Here is a 14719-nt window from a genome sequence, read left to right as displayed (position 1 = left end):
AATATCCATATTTTGAAGCAGGGGGCTGGTGTTTCTATGGCAAACAGAAGAAATACAATATTTTGTTTGAGGCTCAATTTATGATGGATGGATGTAAAACCATGCTTGGGTCCTTAAATTGGGATTGGATCATTTACTTAAAAATAATCAACATCCTACCTTTATACACAAAATACTTGGGGTTAGCCAACAATGAAAACGTAAAAAAATAAACCAGTGAAGTGTTAATAGGAATTAAAGCCTGAACCAGAGAAGAAATATTTTGCAAAGAAGGGTCACCTTAAATTATTCAGTGAGTATAGAGAGTGAAAAATTTATTGTTGATATAAACATTCTCTCTACCAACATGGTGACAAGTGTGCTAACTAACCTGATTCTTTGGGGAAAACCATTCCAAGTTGTCATTCAAAAGCAATTAGATCAATTGAAAAGGGAAAGGGTAATGCTCAGGAATAAATAAAAAGTGGCACAGCACATCAAATCACGATGCAGATCTCTATGCAAATTAACACAAAAGAGTCAAGCTACACCACCAAAGCCACAAAAGTGAGCTCTTTCTTATACTTTTGTTGGACACGTTGTTTGCCAGGTGTCCTAAAATTATTCTGAGTCATCGTAAGGCACATCTCTTTTAAACATCCATTAAGTGCACAATAGTGGTGCCACGTCTCCAGCACCCCTCTCTGAGACTAATTTAATCATAAAATAATACACACTTTTTCAACAGTCCATATCCCTCAAGAAAGCTAAATTTAGAGACTTTGTGAGAAAATATTTTCTTAAATTCTTAAATTCTTAAATTAAGAGAATATATTCTCTTAAATTCTTCCGGAATAAAAGGTTTCGGGACTAAATATTTAAAGCTGAAAAAGGCACACTTGATGTGGTAACTCTTCGTATTTTTCCAATCAAAATTTTTTGTTAGCCTGAAAGAATAAAGTCTATTAATTTTTTAAAGGGGGGGGGGTCACTTGAAGAAGGAGCGCATTCAATGCTCAATATTGCCGAAGCAATTTTATCAGAATCCTCAATTACCCAAATCCTTGAGGAGACATTTCGGGTGGCACGCTTGAAACATTGCAGGAATGCCACAGATTCCAGTTCTTTCTAGCATCTTTCTAGCATCTTTTCCCTTTAGCTTTTACATTTCTCCTCACTATTGCTGCCCTCTGTTAGCCAGGGGCTCACTTGCTAGATCGTCCATCCTGGGTAGAGCCAGGATAGACAGGCGACACCAGTCTTGGCTCTCGTGAGCAAGCTGGTTGCTGCAAATCCTTTCCTGAAATAAAGTCGTGCATCACATGTAATTTTTTCTTACCTGAGGCATTCTGGTTGTCTTTAGCCTCGAAGGAATTGAGCATTGAACAGCATCCTTCCTGCCTTTACATGCAGAGACCTTCCACTGTGTGTTCCTGCTATAGTGAGTGGCATCACTGACACCTAAATCAGGGCGGTGCACACAGGCCCTTGCTCTGATTTTTGGTGCCAATGATGTGCTTAGTGGCTGGAAAGGTGAAAAAAACAAACACTGACTTTTTGGGTCCTGAATTCAGATCCTAGGAGAAATATTTTCAGCTTTTCTGGCTTTAAAAGACCCTATTTTTGTGGCAGGGAAGGTGGTGGCGAGGCTGGGGGTGGGGGGAACTTAGCCAAGTGACTTGTCATATTTCACTGAAAATTAGACAAAGTTTTGTGAGTTTTTTTGTAAACCTGCTATTTGTGTAGAATTCCCCAGATGAGAAGACTTTTCGTATTACCATTTCATGAAGAAATCATGTATACAGGATTGAATATGTAGAGTTAGAAAGGATTTGAGGGATCGTTCTTTTCAGCAACCAACCTTCCAGCTGTGCTCTAGTCAAGGCATTCATAGTATTTATTCATCAAAAAAACATTGTTTAAATCTGAGCAAGTCCCAAGTTCACTAAAGTATTCTGAAGATGAAGGTAGCCTCTAGTAAGTATAGCACAGCCTAGCTCAGTTACATGATTGGTCCAGTATGCAGTGGTTCTTGTTGCTCAGAGTAGAAGACTATTGTTGTACGCATCATTCAATTCTCCCAGAAGTTATGGATGTTGGAGTGTGTCTGGTAGAGTCCCAGAGTCTGGATACGGGAACTAGAGTTTTAGAGACAAAAAAGGCACTACAAATGAGCTAGTCAATTTTCCTCCTCTCCCTCTTGTTTACAGATGTGGACAATGAACACCTAAGATGTTGAGTGTTCAATATGTCACAACAACTGATGGCAAACACAAGCCTAAAATACAGGTTACCTGAATGGCAGGCTCCATTTGTCTCCTGTTTTCCTCCCTCTCTTCCTTACCTTTTCATTAAATCTTTTTTTCTAAAAAGATAGAGCAGGGAAAACTTATCCATTATGTTACACTGTCTTCTGTGGCACTATGTCAGGGTGATCAGAGTGCATGGCATTATAATCATCTATTTGTGGAGCATGCTTAGTAGAGAAGCTCCCTCACGTGGCCGGGTCCTCACTGGTGAAGAATCACGTGACAGCTGAACCTCAGCCCCATCTAAATCAAACACCAATTCCACTAGAACTGATTGGAAGGGAGTGATTACAGCCTCTCTGTTCCAGGCTAGATAAATCTTAAACCTCTTAATTTTAAACCTCAAAGGAATTCAGGTTATATGTGAGGAAGAAAGCATTGCCATCTCGAAGTAATGCAAGTTGTTGTTTTTTTGTGGTTTGTTCTTGTTTTGTTTTGTTTCTGTGCCTCAGATTGCTTTATTTAATGCCTGTCCTCTTTTAGCACAAGAGGGAAGGGACCATTAATTTTCTTTCCCCCACCTTTTTAAAAATTTTGATTTTAGTTAGCTAACATACAGTGCAATATTGGCTTCAGGAGTAGAATTCAATGATTCATCACTTATATACTATACCTAGTGCTCATCACAAGTGCCTTCCTTAATATACATCACCCATCTAGCCCATCCCCAACACATCTCCCTCCATCTGTCTCAGTTTATTCTCCATCACCAAGAGCCTCTTGTGGTTTGTTTCCCTCTCTTTTCTTTTTCCCTCACTTCCTATATGTTCACCTGTTTTGTTTCTTATATTCCACATATGAGTGAAATCATATGGTATTTGTCTTTCTCTGATTGATTTATTTCACTTAGCATAATACATTATAGCTCTACCCACATCATTGCAAATGGCAAGATTTCATTCTTTTTGATGGTTGAGTAATATTCCATTATATACACCATATCTTCTTTATCCATCATCAGTTGATAGACCTTTGGGCTCTCTCTGTAGGTTGGCTATTATTGATAATGCTGCTATAAACATTAGGGTGCATGCACCCCTTTTGAATCTGTATTTTTGTATCCTTTGGGTAAAAACCTAATAGTGCAATTGCTAGATCATAGGATAGTTCTATTTTTAATTTCTTGAGGGACCTACAGAAACAGTAGTTCTCCAGGGTGGCTGCACCAGTTTGCTTTCTCATAAACAGTGCAAGAGAGTTCCCCTTTCTCTGCATCCTTGCCAGCACCTGTTGTTTCTTGCGTTGTTAATTTTAGCCATTCTGACAGGTATGGGGTACAATCTCATTGTGGTTTTGATTTGTATTTTCCTGATGATGAGTAATGTTGAGCATCTTTTCATGTGAGTGTTAGCCATCTAGATGCCTTCTTAGAAAAGTTTCTATTCATGTCTTCTGCCCATTTCTTAACTGGGTTATTTGTTTTTTGGGTGTTGAGTTTGACAATTCTTTATAGATTTTAGATATAAACTCTATATCAGATACATTATTTACAAGTATCTTCTCCCATTTCACAGGTTGCTTTCTAGTTTTGTTGATTGTTTCCCTCACTGTGTAGAAGTTTTTATCTTGAAGATGTCCCAATAGTTCATTTTTGCTTTTGTTTCCCTTTCCTCCGGAAATGTATGTAGTAAGAAGTTGCTATGGCTCATGTCAAAGAAGTTGCTGCCTATGTTCTCCAGGATTTTGATGGTTTCCTGTCTCACATTCAGGTCTTTCATTCTTTTGAATTTATTTTTGTGTGTGGTGTAAGAAAGTGGTCCAGTTTCATTCTTCTGCATGTCGCCATCCAGTCTTCCCAACACTATTTGTTGAAGAGACTGTCTTTTTTCCATTGGATATTCTTTCCTGATTTGTTGATGATTAATTGACCATACAGTTGTGGCTCCATTTTTGGATTTTCTATTCTGTTCCATTAATGTATGTGTCTGTTTTTGTGCCAGTACCATACTGTCTTGATGACTACAGCTTTGTAATATAGCACGAAATCCAGAATCATCATGCCTCCAGTTTTTTTTCCTTCCCAGAACTGCTTTGGCTATTCAGGATCTTTTGTGGTTCCATACAAATTTTAGGATGTAGCTCTGCAAAAAAAAGTGCTGGTGGTATTTTCATAGGGATTGCATTAAATGTGTAGATGGCTATGGGTAGTATAGACATTTTAGCAATGTTTGTTCTTCTAATCCATGAGCATGAAATGCTTTTCCATTTTTTTGTGTCCTCTTCAGTTTCCTTCATAAGTGTTCTGTAGTTTTCAGTGTTGATCTTTTACCTCTTTAGTCAGGATTATTTCTAGGTATCTTATTGTTTTGGTGCAATTGCAAATGGGATTGATCCCCTGATTTCTTTTTCTCCTGCTTTGTTTTGTTGTATAGAAATGCAACAGACTTTTGCACATTGATTTTATATCCTGCAACTTTGCTGAATTCATGTGTTAGTTCTAGAAATTTTTTGGTGGAATCATTTGGGTTTTCTACATGGGAGTATCATGTCATCTTCAAATAGTGAAAATTTGACTTTTTCCTTGCTGATTTGGATGCTTTTTATTTCTTTTTGTTGTCTGATTGCAGAGGCTAAGACTTCCAGTACTATATTAAGTAGTAATGGTGAGAGTGGACATCTTTGTCTTGTTACTGGCCATAGGGGAAAGGCTCTCAGTTTTCCCCATTGAGGATGATATTAGCTGTGAGTCTTTCATATGTGGCCTTCATGATGTTGAGGTATGCTCCATCTATCCCTACTTTGTTAAGGGTTTTTATCAAGAATAGATGTCGTATTTTGTCAAATGGTTTTTCTGCATCTAAGTAACACAAGTTGTACCTCAGGATCCCAGTTCTAAAGTTCCCTCAGGTTGCCAAGTGAAAAAGGCAATCAACTCTCAACACTCGGTTGTGAAAACAGTGTGCTGTCATTTTGATTACAGTCAGTAAACAGTCTGTGGTTGCCTGGAAAGAAACTGCCTAAAGCACACGGCACCAGCAGCAGTAGGAGAAATGCGGCTCAGGGCACTCACAGGGAGGGCTCTCTGTAATGGCTGAAGCAGCACTGATGTTATAGTAGGAGTATGGATCAAGGATTATATCACTGTTTGCTTTCTGTTTGCCATGCTGCCAATTTACCTCAAAATAGAAAGCTTTCTATAATTCTGTTGTATTCAGATTTAAATGTGGTTTCCACTCCAGAAACACATGTGCGTGCAGGCACACACCCCCACACACAGAATGTTTGCTTATGGACCAAATAAGTTTTTCACTATATTGTTGCTTGGTCCCAAATCCTGTGACTTAGGACAAAAATAACAATCTGACCAAGTAAAATAGAAAAATTATCCATCCAGAGAGAGCCCCCCCCTCACTTTTTGAGCATCTCAGAATAGGGGATTGTCCCCCTTTCTAATTCCTGTGTTTGTTTAGGGGTTTGACCATTTGGAGGAGGGTGAGAGGGTAGGGTAATTGTATATATCAGAGCAGCCCTATTCAATAGAAATATAATGAGACCCCTATATGTACTTTGAAATTTTCTAGATACTAAAAAAAGGAAAAATAAACAAGTGAAATTAACATTATTGATGCTATGTTTTTTAAAGCCAACATACTCCAAATATCATCATTTCAAATTTTGGCACTAGCCACATTTTAAATGCTCAACTCCTACATCTGGCTTGTGGCTACCACATCGGACAGGGCATTTATAAAATTTGTTTTAGGTAATTGTATTCAATAATTATCTAATAACTGCCTGCTTACTGTGGTGGCTAGTCAGTAAAATCCCATCCTCCAGGACTTTAACAGTAAATGTAGAAGCAATAAGGCACAACCTTAAGAACAACAGATGATAGAATATTATAATTATTATATGAATTTTAAAGACAATATGTGTGTGCTATGGGAGTTTAGAGGAATGCAAAATCACTTCTAACTTTAGAGTGTAGGTAGGATCTTAACAAGCAATGATTGGTGGTCAATGATATTTCAGGCACAAGGAATGTTTTTGATGTCCAGAGGCCAGAGACTGGAGACTTTCAGGGAATGGCAAATAGATCAGTTTGACATATATGTAGGTAAGTGTGTAAGATGAAACTGCAGAAGCAGATGGTAAAATAGTTTTAGAGAGAGAGTTTGATTACTTTTTCTAAAACAAAAAACAAAAAACAAAAAATGAACAACCACTTGATTTGATGGCACCATTTACTAGCCATGCAATCTTGGCCAAGTTACTTATCCTCTCTGGACCTTATAGTTCCTTTATCTGAAAAATGAGGACAATAACCACATTTATCTCACAGGGTCATTGTAAAGATTAAGTGAGCTGATCAGTGCCTATTGCATAGCAAATGCTTAGTTAATGTTCTATATAATCATTATTATTATGCCTCTACAATATTGATTGTAGGGAACTCTTTGACTAAAGCATTCAGTCTTCATTTTGCTCTGTTTAAAGACAGTCTAGTAAACTTAGCTTATTTATACAATTTAAGGTATACAAGATTTCAATGTGTGTTATTTTAATCTATATTAAATAGGACTACAAAATTAGGAAATATAGTACCCATAGATAATTTGGCTTTTACTGCTTTTTTTAATTTTATCATGTTAATGGCTGTATGATACAAACCTAAGTTACTTTACTTACTTAACCAATCCCCTATTAGTGGACATTTCATTTTTTTTCTAGACTTTACTATTATAAAATATACTGCCATAAATAGAATGCAAGCCTTTTTAAAGAGTGCATGTAGGTTGAATTTCTTTTCAGTAAATTAAAATATAAATTATTAAATTTTGTGGGAAAACCAAAATTAAATAATCCATTTATTCAAAAATGCCTCCTGAGCACCTACTATGTGTCATGTACTGTTCTAAGCACTTGGGATTTGTTGGTGAACAAAATAGACCCAAAAAGCAAATATTCCAGCCCTTACAAGGCTTATGTTCTACACAGGAGAGAAAGAAAATGAATAATAAACATTATAAATAAGTAAATGATGTAGTATATAATAAGGTGATGGTGTTTAGACACCAATAAAGTGAGGTAATAAACTGGAGGGGAAGCACAGTAGGTGTCTTTGAGAAGGTGTACATTTGGCCAAGACCTGAGGAAGATGAGGGAGTTAGGCATTCAGCTATCTAGAGAAAGAGCATTCTTGAGAGAGGGAACAGTATATATGTGTCTGGCAGGTGCAGAGGCCAGACAGAAGCCAATCTGGCTAACAAGCAGTGAGGGAGAGGGGGAGGGAGAGCAGGAGGAGATAAGTTCAGCTAGGTTGCTCTAAGGCCATATCGTGAGGCCTTATAGACAATTGAAAGGAGTTTGGCCCTTTCTCTGGGTAACTTCTGAAGGCTTTTGATCAGAGGAATGACATGATTTGATTTCCATTTTTCTCAAACTGATCTGATTGCTGTTGAAAATAGGCTGGGAGCTGGGAGACAGGAAGCTATTGCAGGCTTTTGTAGAATACTGCCACAAATCATTCCAAGACTCTGGGTTCAGAGCAATTATATCACAGGACATTAAATGAATGAACAAATGAGCAAATGAACAAATGAGAGCAATATTAATGGCACATATGTTTCTAACTTCAAGATAAATAAAATTGTGGTTTCTATAAGCCAGTCACGTCAAAGTATGATTCCTGGGCCAGAAGCACCAGCATCATCTGTATACTTGTTAGAAATGCAAAATTTGGGGCCTCACTCATATCTATAGAATTAGCAACTCTAGGGAGGCAACTGGCAAGGCCTTCCAGGTGACTTTGATGCCAATATGAAGAACCACTCCTATAAAACTTAGATGGTGAAAATAGATGGACTGAAAGATTCTTTTCAGTTTTAGGATACTGGGTTTCCAAGTTCAATTTTTTACATTTATTTCATTTTAAAATTAACTATAGTCTTTGAGAATAATAATTTACTTACAAGCAGCATAGACTCATGCTTACGAATAGAAAATTTATAAGTAGCATAGTCTCATGCTTATGAATAAACAGAAAAATTTGACATTAATTACATCCCACTTCTCTATAAAAATACTATGGGAAGTGGTATATTATTTTTTTTTAATCCATGTGCAATAGAAAGTTGAAGAAAAGGAAAATGGAGAAAATGGGGATGATAAACCCGCCAAGACTGTGGATTAATGAAGTTCCTCTTTTAGAATGTACATTTAGCTTTGAGCCTCTTGGGCTCAACATTTTTAGAGTGAACTCAGGAATGAATTTTATACAACTCAGAGAAACAAATCCCAGATTTTAGGTTAATGTGAATCACCATGAAGCTTTCTGGTGGTCAAATATGATCCAGGAGAATCTCTGGAGCACCCAAGGGAGTAGATGTATGGTTTACTTTCCAGACAAACTTCTTGTATTTCACTTCACTGGTGATTTGGTCATTTGGTATTGTCCCCTAGATAAGGGCCTGAAGTCTTAAAACCAAGTGAGCAGCTGGTAGGGTAGGATGATTACAGACATCAGAGAGCCAACCAGCATTCCCACCCAGATGGAATGCTGCCCCTTCCCTGTGGGGAAATGCTGCCAGAGACAGGCTGGCAAAGTCTGTGAATTCCTCAGAAAGAGGCTTTGGATCTGCTTCGGCCCTTGCACAAAGAGCTAAGTCCCCAGAGTTTTATAGCCTAATGCCTGGCAGAAATGGTTTTGATCAGGGTGGGGTCGGGAGAGGAAGGCAGGTATATCATATTATGAGTATAAAGGACAGGATGTATTGAGAGAAAAGAAAATAGCATAAATGGCCAGAAACAGTTACAAGATAAACTAAAGAGGAAAAATGATGGTAAAAACAATGCACCTGGAATAAGACAAAAATTTTTAAAAAATAATGGGACTCAGTCTTAAAGAACACATAAATTGTCAGGATAAACTAAAATACCACAAAAGTGAATATAAATGATTGAGCTCACCTCTACAAAATTCAGCTGTTGATGGCGCCTGGGTGGCTCAGTCGGTTGAGCGTCTGACTCTTGATTTTGGCTCAGGTCATGATCTTATAGTTGTAAGATCAAGCCTTGCACTGGACTCTGCACTGATACTGTGGAGACTGCTTAGGATTCTCTCTCTCCCTCCCTCTCTCTCTGCCCTTTTCCTGCTCACGCTCTTTCTCTCTCTCTCAAAATAAATAAATAAACATTAAAATGTTTTAAAAATTCAATTGTTGATATGAGTATTATAACTAATAATGTTAATATAAATATATTAAGAAAAATAAAATTGAAGCAACTTTGTCCAAGGTTCCTCAACTGATGACACCTACCTTTTTCAGGGTAAGGCCTTAACATGCTCTTTGAGCTATCACTTCCTCATTTGTGGCATAGAGAACCTCCCCTTAATTTCCAAAATGCTGAAATTCTGTTAACATAAGTTCAAAATTTGGGGGGATCTCCAGGCCCAATAGTTGTATACTAGATAATCTGAAAGTAAAGTTTCTGAACCATCCTATTTCATCGCCTTCTAAATGGAATTCACTGAGTTCAACTAATTTTAGCCATCAGTAGAAGTCTTATTTGATTTAACCTTGTATGGGTCTTTTGGGCAATTAAATTTAGGACATCTGTTAAGCATGTTACCTAGTGTCCCTTCTGTTATGTCCTAAGCAAAGTTTCTTTTCTCTATTTAGTTCTTGGAGAAAGTTTGCCTTTTTATACACAGCTTTTAGGAATTTTTATTTCTTCCTAAAACAGAATAAAGCCATGTAATCCAGTGTGCTTCTGCTCTTTCTTACTTATTGGGAACATTAGATCTAAATTCCAGCCTTGGTTTTTTAAAGTATCAATAGCCCATTTCTAGTAACTTCTATTCATTTCCTTCAGAGCAGCCTTCTCAAACTGTAATCTATGTGCCACCTGCACCAAATTCATTTAGGGAGCTTGTTTAAAATGCAGATTCCTGGGCCATGCCGCAAATCAACTTTTTCAGAATTTCCAGAGATAGAACCCAGAAATCTGTGTCTTTTACAAGTAGCCAAATGATTCTTATGCTTGCTTTAGTTCAGAGCTACTTTAAGGAATCCCCATTCTCTAAAGAATTCAATTACACCAGTTTTATATTTTAGTTAATCTGTAAGCCATGGTCTGCTTTTAAAGATGACTGAGACAGAACTCTTATTAAGGCACAATGTAACTTGAAGTATGAGGCCTAAATTGGAGCATGAAGCCATATACCGAAATCACTATGACTGGGGATTTGGGATTATTTGTATAGTTGGGATTGGCATGTTTATTTGGGATTGGCAAATCTTTCCCATTTGGAGCCCAAGCCATAGAATATATTTTCTCTGATCCACGAAGCAGTGATTTTTTTTTTACAAGAATAGGAAGAGGAGAGAGAAACCAAGCAAATCAGAACCTTTTGGGATGCTTTCTCAAACTACTCTCTTGCTCCTCCTTAAGTTCTTAGTTTCTCTTGGATATCCACCCTCTGTACCTAATCCCCCTCCATGTTCCCAGAGTAAAGTTGACAAATATTTTAGAAATATATCTAAATTGACATTTTGGTTTTTTAACATATGCTCATTTTATGTCAGGATGTAGATAGATTAAGCTATTTAAACACAGTTACTTATGTCCTGGGGAAGGGAAGTAGTGTTTATTAGGCTTGTGGCTGTAAAGTAGAGGAAACATTTACTGAAGGGCTATACATTTATTTTACAAATTAATATTTCAAGCTCTGATGCATGGTGTATCTGATGGGTATTGTTAGTAGCATAATAACAATAAAACTACTATTATAATTATTGCTACTTCTAATACCACTAAAACTTTCAGATTTTATGGAAAACCTACTTTATGCCCGCTATTGTATGAGTGACTTATAGCTGTGTGTGTGTGTGTGTGTGTGTGTGTATGTATGAAATAATATATCTCATTTAGTTCTAACAACAGCCCTGTTTCACTAGGCACTGTAAACCTCATTATCTCATGGGAAACTAAAAACTGAATGGGTTAGGTAGCATGTTCAACATTACATAGTTAGCAAGATCCGTGTTACCACCAAATGAAAGGTAAGTGAGATCATACAGGTCTGTAAGGAAGATCATACAGGTACCTGCATACTTTGCTAAAGTGACTAAGTCACTGAAGGCCACAGACAAATTTTAACAAGGGTGTAGGATATATGTTATATTTTAAAAGTCTATGTATAAAATTAAAAAGTGAGATTTAATGGTTTTGTTTGTTTGTTTGTCATAGTAAATTATAAAAGGAGATCTATTGGTGAGAATCCATTACCAGTTTGGCTTATGAGCGAATTGATGTAAACATTGTTTTAAATATCAATTGCTGATTTAAAAGTTACATATAATGCCCTTTGAAATAATTATTGGTTTAACTGGGCTAAGTTATTGCTAAAGGTTATGGCTGATGGAATATGACATCAGATTGTTATTCTTAGGTTAATATTATGCCTTGGTTTAACATGCTAGTTTTTCATCTCTTCTTGTCTAAAATTTACCTTAGAAGCCACTGAATAAGGCTTATTGGTCTTATCTTAACCAGTCAAATGGGGTTTTAGGTGGAGAGGAAAAGGAGCTAAAAAGGAACTAGAATGATGACCCATAACACCAGTGTAGATCACACGTTCCATTGGTCTACTTCTTTGGTCTTTCTGGTATTTGAAGAAAAGAAACAAAGAGGAAGAAAAGAGGGAGAGGAGGGAAGGAAGTAGGAGGTGAAGAACAGAAAGATGCTCTGGAGCTCTGGCATGCCTTCAGAAAGAGTAATTAAATCAAGGCTGCCAAAGAAAGAAGGGCCCCACCCCCACCCCAGGATCCTGGCAGTGGTTCCCAGCCCCATCGTTCCTTGAGCACACCAGGGCACCCAGACCCAGACCCACACCACCCATTTCACTCCAAATACCAAAGATGCTGGACTAACTTCACCTGTTTCCCTTTCTACACAGATTATGGAGCAAGAAAGCTGACACCAAGCCACATCAGTGTTCATCAGGGATGAGATATCTGTCAAGGATTTGTGGCAGAGTCGCTTACAGGAATAAAAACACAGAATTTCTTCTAGGGATAGTATAAGAACAAATGAGATAATTTCCAGAAGTGGCCTGAAGCTTTTCCAGAGAAAGGTGCTGTAACTATCTAAGGTACCTAAACTACCAGTGGCATAAATTTGTGTTTGTGGAAGGTAAACGAAAATCTCTATTAGCTAACAAGGGCAGCTGCATGAGGGGGGGAAAAAAAAGAAGAAGGCAAAAGAGTGATTATCTCCTTGCTTGCTAATATGTGTCTCCAAAGAGGCAAACACTTAGAGATGTGGCAGAGATGACCTCAGGGAGTGAAATGATGCCAAAGGCTATTGATGTAAGAAAGAGAGACTAACCCAGCTTTTTAGTTATTTTTCTTTTAAAAGAAACATCCATCCTGTGTGTTTAGTAAATTACCCAGGATTGTATTTACTTGAATTTTACTATATTTATTTGGTGATCGTATCCATAGCTTAACTGTTTGCATGGGGTAAAGGACATCCAAATAAATATATGGTTAGTATTTGGTTGAAAGCTGGCTTCTGAACTGGCCAAGTTTTTGAACCGACCAAGGAATATTTACTTGTTTGGCGTATCTGCTGCAACTAGCTAGAAAAACTGTCTAAAACCGTCTTAGTCAAGAAGGATGTTTATTGAATATAACAGGCAGTGCAGAGGTTGTTTGGGTCCAAGAGCTGAGCGATCCATCAAGAGCCCAGGGGGAGATCTGTCTCTGTGATCTGCCACCCTCAGTGTTCCAGCTTTGCCCTCAGAATGACATCCCTTCTGGTTTTAAGTTGACTGAAGTAGTGCCACGTATCATACCCGATGCAATAAGGTCGAGGGGACAGAGAATTCTGTCTCTTCCTTGGTCTCCTTCTTAGGAGTGAACAAACCTTTTATAGACACTCCTTTGGCAGGCTTCCCCTCACCTATTCCTGAGGCCTATTCCTGAACCATTGATTGGCAAGGGGCTTAGAGACGGTGTGTGGAGTGGAATGGATGCTAGGGAGTTGAACACACAATTTTCTCCAGTTTGCAAACATACAGTACAAAAATTCAGGAGCTAATAAAGCCAACAATTTGTCTATTACAATGTTATTCATTGTTATTAGTTAGCAGTTGTCTCTCTGTGCTTATAGCTGTCTGATAAAGACAAAGTCACTGGGAACATCAACTCCTAGAAACTATTCCAGGATAAAAATTGTTCTGATGACAGAGACGAGCTCACACTTTCATACTCAGCTATTTTTTTTCAGAGGTATGCCATTGAGTCCAGGTAAAGAAAGACAGAAATAGATCCTCTTATTAAAACAGTTAGCAAATCAATAAATAGCATTTATGTGTGGACAATCATGAGTTTAGCTAACAGGAAGGGAACAGTGGTAGAAAACATCTAAATTTCATCTATATTTGGCCATATAATAGTGATATCCTTGCTGTAGAGTTACTTTCTCAGTAGGTTTAATTCAGACAAGAGTACTGCATCATTCCTTGACACCACAATGAGAGCAAGAGGTAATGATATATAAGAAGCTAGCCTAGGCCTTTAATTTATCTTCAAATAACTCTAAGGTGCTTAAAATATGTCAGTATGTATCCATTAGATGTGAGTTTTATGCTTGTTATTAATTTATTCCTGTTTATCTTCTACATTAAAAACAAAGGTGAGGACTATATTGCTCTATTTCTTAGATTGCACCACTCCATTCCTAACATGGGGCTATATACGTAGTAACCTCCCAGTAAGGTAGCAGACTTATCCTAATTCAATTTCAGAACATGTGAACTAAAAATCCCATTTTGGGGCCCAGGCTATTTCCTGAACTATATTGATTCAAAACCTGTCTTCTTGACTCACCACTTTTACAGCTTGGGCAGATTATCCAACCTACTTGCACCTAGGTTTTTTGATCTCTAAAATGGGAATAACAAGGTTAAATAAAATTAAACGATTAAACCTCATAAGATTAAGTGAGTTAACGTATATAAATTATATGACAGAGTACCTGAGACATAGTAACAGTTTAACAGAGTTTTGTCTATTATCGTTTAATTCTCAAAGCCACCTAGTTAGGTAAGCATACCAACCAGATGTTATTTCAAAGATCTTCTGAAATACAGAAAATAACATTTAATTCTGCCTTGGAGAATGCCCAGTGGTTATTATTATAATGTGCCAAATGCTCTGTATATGCCTTTAAAAAATCATTATTTTCTTTGTCACATACGTGGCCTGAAAATACAGTAAATACCAGATAATTACTATCCCAAAGTGAAAAGCCCTTTAGAAAATGTTAATAACTTTATTCAAAGGAAGGGTAGTCAGCTCCATTTTGTCTTTTAGATTATGCCCTTCTATAATAGTTTCTCACTGATAACAAGAAAACACAGCATCTTTTCCTCAGCAGTGGACACAATCTTTCCCCAACAATTTGCTGTCTCATCATCAAGG

The sequence above is a fragment of the Panthera leo genome, chromosome C1 (assembly GCF_018350215.1).
Source record: "Panthera leo isolate Ple1 chromosome C1, P.leo_Ple1_pat1.1, whole genome shotgun sequence".
Taxonomy (NCBI): domain Eukaryota; kingdom Metazoa; phylum Chordata; class Mammalia; order Carnivora; family Felidae; genus Panthera; species Panthera leo.
The sequence above is the reverse complement of the archived record's forward strand: the minus strand, read 5'-3'. Positions refer to the sequence as shown.